The following is a 9,796-nucleotide window of genomic DNA, read 5'->3' as shown; positions in this document are numbered from 1 at the left end:
ACCTTTGTCTGTCTCTGGCCCAGCTGCACAACCTAGACATACACACACACACACATTCCTTCTCTGAATGCAGCATTTGGCAGTATTTGAAGCTGACACTGCTGATGTCATTTGCAGAAATGAGTCATTGGGCCCACACTCCTGCTGTGTGTAGTACTGGGCCCCACACACACACACTTCCAGAACTGAACATGGGCCCATCTATTTGCTTCCCTTGGCATCGGAAGTAGTATATTTATGAATGTGCCCAGACAAAACAAATATCCCTCATCTCTTTTTCTCTTCTTTTTTTAATTTAAACTCTATTTCTCCCTTCTCTCACTCTCTCTCCGTCGCCCTCGCCGGTTTAGCAAGCTAGCACGACTCATTGGCCCTCTGGACACACTCTATTCTGCCACTCTATTGTCGATCCGACAGCCTTTGTTGTATGGAGAAAAAGAGACCCCCGCCGTTCTTTCTGCCTCACACACACACACACACACACACACACACACACACACACACACACACACACACACACACACACACACACACACACACACACACTCACACCCACACATACTACACACACATTCCACAAGCACAGAGGTCAAAGGGTGCAGCTGCCTCAATAAAGCAACGGGAGTGTGTGCGCATCTTAAAAAAAGAGTAAGTGGGGGAGTGAGGGAGGTGGCGGATTAATTTTTACTTTTTTCCTCTTTTCTGGGCTGAAAGAGCGAGTGAGGGCGGGGAGAAGAAGGGAAACAGGGCAGCTATTCTGCTGTTGAAGGACTCTTGTCATTTGGGGAATTTTTTTAACTTTTCAAATTGAATTTTGAGGCTTTGTGGGGTCCGTTATTGTCTTATTGTTAGCGAGGCTGCGCGCGCTTGCGCATGTTCACTCGGATAACGATTTTGTCTCGTTTTCCCGTGACATCTTTTTCCCGTGTTAACGAAACCCCACAGAATTGAACACTTTTCCTGTGAGACTTGAAAAAAAATGAAGAAATCCCTCCAGACGGAGGCCGTATTGATTTTTGTTGTTGTTGTTGTTGTGCTATCTCAGGGTGTTGAAGTGTTAAAGCAGGGTGAGACTGACCTCAGGTCACTGGGCATCAAAACAGGTTGCTGGGCCGTGAGATGGACGCTTGGTTTAGAAACCGCATGCTAAGCGGACGCTCTAGAGGCAGTGTCCTCCTGTCCAACCTGAAAGATACTAAAAGTTTGTCTGTTTCTAAACCCTATTATCATTATGTAAATATACAGAATGACAGAGAACAAACAATAACAGATAAAAAAAGGGGGGGGGGGGGGGGGGGGGAGTAATTATTGGCTTCACAATTAAATTAATTCTCAATTAAATGATGAATTGGACTTATACTGTTATTCCACATTAACTGGAAATATACTGTTCTTCCACATTCCAGAAATGTAAATTACTCTAACTTTTTATTTTTATGATTGATACTAAAAATATCTTATCTCATTAGAATTGTGAAGCTTTTGTTGTCTATCTTCAAGTTAAAAAAATTATAATAATATAATATTCAGAGTCCAAATTAAAAAAACGTTATTATTCAAAATTTGAAAATATGGACTTATATGGTTCTTTGTCTCAAGCCCTCATTTATTGTGACTAAAGTCTGAGAGCAAAATACAGTAAAAACAGTAATATTGTGAAAAAATAAACTGATTCCTATTTTCAAAATGTGATTTATTCCTTTGATGCAAAGGTGATTATTCAGCATCATAACTCCAGTCGTCAGTGTCACATGATCCTTCAGAAATCATTCTAATATGATGATTTGCTGCTCAAGAAACATTTATTATTATCAACAGTTGTGCTGTTTAATACTTATGTGGAAACCAGTCAGGATTCCACAAACCATTCTTTGATGAATAGAAATTTCAACAGCATTTATTTGAAATAGAAATCTTTTGTAACTCTTACTGCTGCTTTTGATCAATTTAATGTGTCCTTGATGAATAAAAGTATCAATTTATTTCAGAGAAAAACAATCTTACTGACCCCAAACATCAGTGTGCAACAAGGAAAAATGTATTATATCCATCAAGAATTGACTGGATCTTGAAAAGTGGGTGTTTAATACCAGAATGTTAATTCTAACATTAATTATAAAGTTAATTCTAACATTAATTATAAAGGATCAATGGTGTGTTTCCACGACGATGATGTACGAAAAATAGTTTTTCGCGTACAGACGACAACGCTGTCAAAACGATCCCCGTTCACACGGATGTCACGGTTTTCACAAATTCACGTTTTTGTAATTTACATGTTGACAATAACCGGCTTTGAAACCCCCAGGCCTCCAAAACACTACTGTCATGAAAACGAATGTCTAAAACGCATAAAACGTTTTCCGTTTTTAGTTGAAAACAGTGTTGTGAAAACGGCCTAGGTTTTCGTCCAAGGAATTAGGCCATATTTATTTGAGCCTCTACCAACTGGGACACAAGATGTGCAGAATGAAGGTCAAGTTCACCCTCGGGAGCATATTGATGTATTCAGTCTCGGCTGTAACCTTTACATTTATGCAATTACATAAATTGATCTACAGTGCATTTAAAAAACACATTTTATCAGTGCATGAGTTCTCTGAGACTTAAACTTGGCTATTGCTACACTGTAAAAAAAAAAAAGTTGTTTCAACTTAAAAAAAATAAGGGTGCTAATTTATTTTACACTTGATTTTATAATTTCAATAACTGGGTAATAACCAAAGTCCCTTTAAAACAAGTCATTTCACTCGGCGGCCATCTTTGAAATGCCTTTCGGGCGTGCAAGTGCATGAATGGGGAAACATCAAATTCTCTAAAACTATTCGCCAAGCTTACGATTAAATTTCATATTTGAAATCACCAATTAAATCTGACAATAACTGTCCAGTAAATTTTGTTTCTAAACGTTCGAATCATGACAGAAACGACATTAATTCAGGCTGGATCAAGCTAATGCGCATGCACTTTTCCCCATTCAAAACAATGCGAGTGACGCGTCTTGTGTTATTCTATAGTCTTTGGTAATAACTAGGTACTAAACCTGAATCTAACCCTAAACCTAACCTTAACCCATGTAGTTACCTTATGTTACCAGTACTTCCTTAGGTAAGTACACTGTAATACACGCAAGTTCACATAAAGTGCATGCAAAGTAAGTGTTTATGCTGCCTTAAAATGTTAAGTTTAGTCAACTCAAATATCAAAGTTCAAGTTGTCACTTAGTATAACTTCACATTTTAAGTTGACTTAACTTACAATTTTAAGGCAGTACAAACACTAGTTGAAACAACTTCTTTTTTTTTACAGTGTACCTGAGCTCCAGGAACGCTTTAGACAGTAACCAGTTTTAAATTACTGCTTGGCAAGATTATAAAAATGCTAAATAATAGCCTAGAACCATGTCTAACTTGTAGCTATTAGCCTAAACACCGGCCTTAGTGACATCAGATGAAAAGGAAAGTCGTAGAGACAGAGCAAGTTTGATTACGAGCAAACAAACTTTTACTTATTTTGAACCAAAAATGTTCCACAAAAAAACAATTTTGTTCCAAAGAAGACCAGAAACTTGAGGTAAAAAGACCATTTTGATTTCTCCACGACTCGAATAACAAAAGAAACCAAAAGTATCAAAGATGAAAGAAACACTCTATATACAAAGTGAATGAATGATGGATGAGATCATGGGACCACCATGCAATTTTCTGTGTGAATATCCAAGGGCAAACGATTACCCATAACTCACGGCGATGTTTCCGGATGCTATCATATAGATCTGAGGGGTTTGCGAAAGTAAAGTGGTGGAGAGAACATGAGACTGAGTGGGTGTATGAACTGTATTGTGTCGGATACTCGGCTGGTATCATTTTGTGTCGTGTTAATAAATTAATCATCTGAAATGAACACCCTCTCTCTCTCTCTCTCTCTCTCTTTATCAGCTTAATTTTTGCCAGCCCAGCTGCACTTGTCATCGGGCCCATTATTAACTGTACCAGTTTGTTTTTCTCTCTCCTACAACATAAAGAATGCAAGGCTTTATCGAGAGAGGGAGGAGAACATGTCGAAAGAAGGAGAAGAAAGAGAGAGGGAGGAGAACATGTCAAAAGGAGGAGAAGAAAGGCGTGAGAGAGAGAGAGAACGCGGCTGTCAGAGATCAGAGCTGTGGTGGCTGAGACCGAAGGAGAGATTAAGCAGAGGGGTTCCTGGTGACGACTTAAAGACCCGTCTTTTCATCAGCGCTGCCTACAGGTGCAATCAGAGACACTTGACTTTCAGCCCTCACCTTTCCTCACCTCACCTCAGCCTTTAGAAAGGAGAACCGAAGGGGAGGTGGGCTGTACTTCATCCTTCCCTTTCCTCTTGTTTCTCTCTATCGCTCATTTTGCGCATTTGATATGCAGATGACCGGCTATTCAAATGGCCAAATTGCAGGCGGCTAGGAAACCATATCTCGCTCTCTCTGACCTTCAGGAGGGTCCCCATAGCAACGCCGTCTTAAGGCTCCCGTGGCGACATTCAAGTCAAGCGCGCCGGTCTTCTGGATTTTTAGCCTTGCCGCCAAAACCTGTTCAAATCTGATTATAGAGGATTATCTCCTAATTGATTTCACTCCAGGCCAAGATTTTTTCTTTCTTTAATAACACAACTGAAACTGTGCTCTACTTCACAGAAATGCACAGCTGTTGGCAGGAAGAAAGCATTACGTGTATTAATTCATGCAAAGGTGTCAAGTAACAAGGTACGAATAATTCGTTACCTTACTTAAGTAGAAATTTTGGGTCTCTACACTTTACTGGAGTAATTATTTTTCAGCCGACTTTTTACTTCTACTGAAAAAAGCCTCGTTACTCCTATTTCATTTCGGCTTGTTTTCATTCCGGTTTGTCATCGTAAAAAAAAAAAAGTAGTACACATATATGGTTCTTTAACGTATTTGCATTGTACTAAAAGGCGTTCATTCTCAATGGAACTGAAACAGGTAGCCTAGCCATTGTGCATCCCAAATTTTTCAACATTAACATTTTAATATAACATTATAGTCATTATGGCCTTTAGTAAAATGTTTTTTTTTTTTTGAGGAGGTGGGGTAGTGCACTATAAGCCCCTGTGGTGCGGCCTAAGCTTTTGTCCTTAATGGCATTTTTTCCCCTTATATTACTTTTACTTTTCTACTTTAAGTAGTTTTGAAACCTGTACTTTTACACTTTTACTTGAGTAAAAAGCTTGAGTTGATACTTCAACTTCTACAGAAGTCTTTTTAAACCCTAGTATCTATACTAGGTGTATTAAAAAGACTACAAGCATATGTTTGTAAATTTGACAAGACAGACCAACCCAATAATTATACAAAGCAAAGGCCTGTAGGCTATGCGTGTAGTGTGTAGTAGAATTTATAAATTATATGTTTAAACATTTTCTTTAATTATAATGGTTTGTGTAAAATATTGACTGTTAAAAGATTGACTGAAGTTATGAAATTGCAGATCAAAAGTCTGAGAATTAGCACCGTGCTGGGCCTATGATGATAACTTTCAAATCCAATCCTTTAATGGCTATGATCCTCAGAAACTGCTAATAAAAAAATCCATTCAACAGAGGTATTATGGCATTGATATTATTATCTGAGACATTGGCCTTCCTTGACAATATTTAGTATAGATAAAAAAGAGTCAACAAAGTGTCGCGCGCCTAATAAAATGGCGTCATCATAACAACCAGCTATCATTCACCTGTCATTGTCCTTGTGAAACACAGGAGATAATATTTATCTCACGCACCACAGTACTCTACTCACATTAATGGGGCACTGATGTTCTTGTGAGATCATGATGTCCTCGAAGCGCAGCACAATGAATGAACAAACATCAGATTTTGCACCAGATTTGGGAGAAAGCCTAACGGCTAACTTGGATCATGTGTGCCTTGATAACCAATCACATTACAGCCTTGTTCAGAGTAATCATCTCTGTGTCGCGCAGGACATTGAAAGGAAATTCAACACAGGTGATTAATGTTTCTGAAATGTATTAAAATATAGCACTTTAATACAGGTGCGTTTGAATTGAAGCGCCCCTGAACAGACCGATCATGTAGTCTACAAATTCTACTGGTGTGATTTCAAACGGAATGCTTTCAAACTAAAGTGGATGCTTTGTTGTTGCAGCTGTTGTAAGGCCGCAGGTTAAGAATCACTTCCATAAATGTCGATCGATGCATTCGTTAAATAACTGTTAAACTGAATAAAATGTCTAATTGAAGAAAAAAAATCTAATTTAAACCGAATCAAAGTTGCATTTTATTTAAAAAATAAATTTCTCCAAATAATGTGGTTATGAAATTCAATAGCCTATCTTTCAATGAAAGCTTAGCATTATTTAAAATGTTACAGTACTTTGAAAAGGTTGATTGAGCATGGTGTTTTTCCTTTTTTTGTGGATTTATATGTAGCATATTTTAGAGTTTAGCATATAATGTATATAAGTTAGAATAATCCTGTGTGTTCAACTGGAAAAGAGACAGCAATGAGATAAAATGAGCTCAAACCTTTCTTGTTAAATTCTTCTTTAAAACCTATTCATCTGAGCAATGCAATCCACATCCTTTTTTTTTATTACTCAACTGACTGTTCGTCAGCAATTGCCATTTTATAACCAAAGAAAACATTGAGAAATTTTAAGTTGAGAAATTCCCTGAGCAAACACTAGGCAATACAACATTCCTCTGGGTCATTAATAGCATACAAGTTCATTTTAGAAAAATTATTACACAATAAAAATGACCGCAGAAGCCTATAAGGACATTTTAAAATGTTTTTCTTTCTCTCCCTTGTGATCTAGAACCTTCCCTTTCGCACCTAAATCATGTTACACCAATGAGAGGATTGGGGCGCGACATAAGTATTCCCAGGCCAATAATACGGTCCTCAGCTCAGCATCACCTGTAACTGTGCGCCAACCTCGCGGGGACAATCACTACCAGATTTCGTGAGTTTTCATAAATATGAAATTGTTGCCAGAAGGCAATGGTTGCTTTGGCAACTGAATGGTTTTTCGGAAAGCATACAGAAGGATCTAAAGGATAGCAATAAAAGAGAAAGAGAGATACAGTCTGAAATAAATAATATGAGAAAATACATTTCTGTGTGCTTAAAGAACACTTTCATTGCTTTACTGGCAACGGATGGCGACTGTAAAAGCCAGTGTTTTACTTTATAGAGGATGAAATAGGACTGTGGAAAGAAAAATGAAGGGCATTAAAGGGATAGTTCACCCAAAAATGACAATTCTGTCATTATTTATTCACCCTCATGTCGTTCCAAACCCATAAGACTTTCGTTCATCTTCGAAACACAAATGAAGATCTTTTTGATGAAATCTGAGAGATTTCTGTCCCTCCATTGACAGCTACACAACTGACACTTTGACGCTTCAAAAAGTTCATAAAGAGACTTGTATTCACATCTAAACACTGATCAGCGAACATAAACAGAAGTTCAACCGAACCTGCTTGACGTGTGAAAACAAACCTCATTGGTTCTTGCTGAAACTCAAACGTGATGCGTAACACGTGAGAATGAACCTCATTGGTTCTTGCTGAAACTCAAACGTGATGCGTAACACGAGACCTAACCTCATTGGTTCTTGCTGAAACTCAAACGTGATGCGTAACACGTGAGAATGAACCTCATTGGTTCTTGCTGAAACTCAAACGTGATGCGTAACACGAGACCTAACCTCATTGGTTCTTGCTGAAACTTAAAACGTGATGCGTAACACGTGAGAATGAACCTCATTGGTTCTTGCTGAAACTCAAACGTGATGCGTAACACGTGAGAATGAACCTCATTGGTTCTTGCTGAAACTCAAACGTGATGCGTAACACGAGACCTAACCTCATTGGTTCTTGCTGAAGCTCAAACGTGATGCGTAACACCTGAGAATGAACCTCATTGGTTCTTGCTAAAGCTCAAACGTGATGCGTAACACGAGACCTAACCTCATTGGTTCTTGCTGAAGCTCAAACGTGATGCGTAACACCTGAGAATGAACCTCATTGGTTCTTGCTGAAGCTCAAACGTGATGCGTAACACGTGAGAATGAACCTCATTGGTTCTTGCTGAAGCTCAAACGTGATGCGTAACACGAGAATGAACTTCATTGGTTCTTGCTGAAGCTCAAACGTGATGCGTAACACGTGAGAATGAACCTCATTGGTTCTTGCTGAAGCTCAAGCGTGATGCGTAACACGAGAATGAACCTCATTGGTTCTTGCTAAAGCTCAAACGTGATGCGTAACACCTGAGAATGAACCTCATTGGTTCTTGCTAAAGCTCAAACGTGATGCGTAACACCTGAGAATGAACCTCATTGGTTCTTGCTGAAGCTCAAACGTGATGCGTAACACCTGAGAATGAACCTCATTGGTTCTTGCTAAAGCTCAAACGTGATGCGTAACACCTGAGAATGAACCTCATTGGTTCTTGCTAAAGCTCAAACGTGATGCGTAACACGTGAGAATGAACCTCATTGGTTCTTGCACGTCAAGCGAACATGCTTGAGCTTCCGTTTACCACGACTGATGTATGAGATAAGGAATTTTTATATGTGAATAAAAACCTTAATTCAATCTGTTCATCATATAAAGCGATCGAGTCTCTTCAGAAAATTTGGACTAAACCGCTCAATTCATACGGATTAGTTTTATTAACTTTTTGAAGCGTCAAAGTGTCAGTTGTGTTGCTGTCAATGGAGGGACAGAAATCTCTCAGATTTCATCAAAAACGAAAGTCTTGCGGGTTTAGAATTATAATTTTTGGGTAAACTATCCCTTTAAATTGTTCTCATCTCATTCAGTTGGATGTTCAGTGCAAGTCCACAAAACTCAATGCATACAAACACAAGCACAGTAAAGAAAATACAAGAATGCGTTGTAAAGTTTTTTTTTGTGTGTTTTTTAATCAACATTTCTTCAAAGGAATGTATTAGTTGTTTAACCCTTTTAAAGGCATGTATGCAGGAGGGAAAACAAGAGAGGGGTCGTGAGAGGGGGAGATGGAGGGATGGACACAGGAAAGAAAACATCACACACAAACATGGTGTTTTACAAACGTCTGAACACATCACTGGAGAGGAATGGAGGTCTTTAAAGTGGCCGCCACCCGCTGGCTATTGGCACAGAGAAACACGTACACACAACTGAAGCGTTCTCTAAAAAAATACACACTTTGTGGTTCCGTCCCTGCTTGTGTCTGCGTAGAGAATTACTGGTCGCAGCGTTCGTGGTCGAAAGCAAGTGCACAAAGAACCGCTCGATGTGAAAGACAGAAGATGGACCTTTCTGGGGCCAGATGTTCGATAAACGAGACCTAAAAAAGGGAGGATGGTGAGCAGAGAGAGTTTGTGTCTCCTCATGTGTCCTCGAACGTTCCCCTTCCATGCCGGTCCGTCTTTGAACGATGTCCAAGTGTGTTTCGGACTTATACGCACACCTGCACGCACACACACGTATCCAAGTCCATGCGCACAGGGGCAGAGACATGGCTTACGCTGATTGTTTTAGTAAATGCAACATAATTCGAACAGAAACCGAACGCTTAAATATGTATGAAACAGCTCACGAATACAACAGCGCCGAACAAATGAAACACCTCCACATTATAGGCAACTTGATATTGAAGTAACAAAATCCAAATTTGCGTGTAAGAAGAAAACATCAATGTGACAGGAAAACAATGTCGTCTTTTTTTTTTTTTCTCACAGTCTTGATGCACCAGAGTGATACAAAACTAAATGCTTTT

Source organism: Rhinichthys klamathensis, unplaced genomic scaffold, assembly GCF_029890125.1.
Source record: "Rhinichthys klamathensis goyatoka isolate OS25496 unplaced genomic scaffold, OSU_Roscu_1.1 h1tg000909l_1, whole genome shotgun sequence".
Taxonomy (NCBI): Eukaryota; Metazoa; Chordata; class Actinopteri; order Cypriniformes; family Leuciscidae; genus Rhinichthys; species Rhinichthys klamathensis.
Note: the sequence above shows the minus strand (reverse complement) of the source record.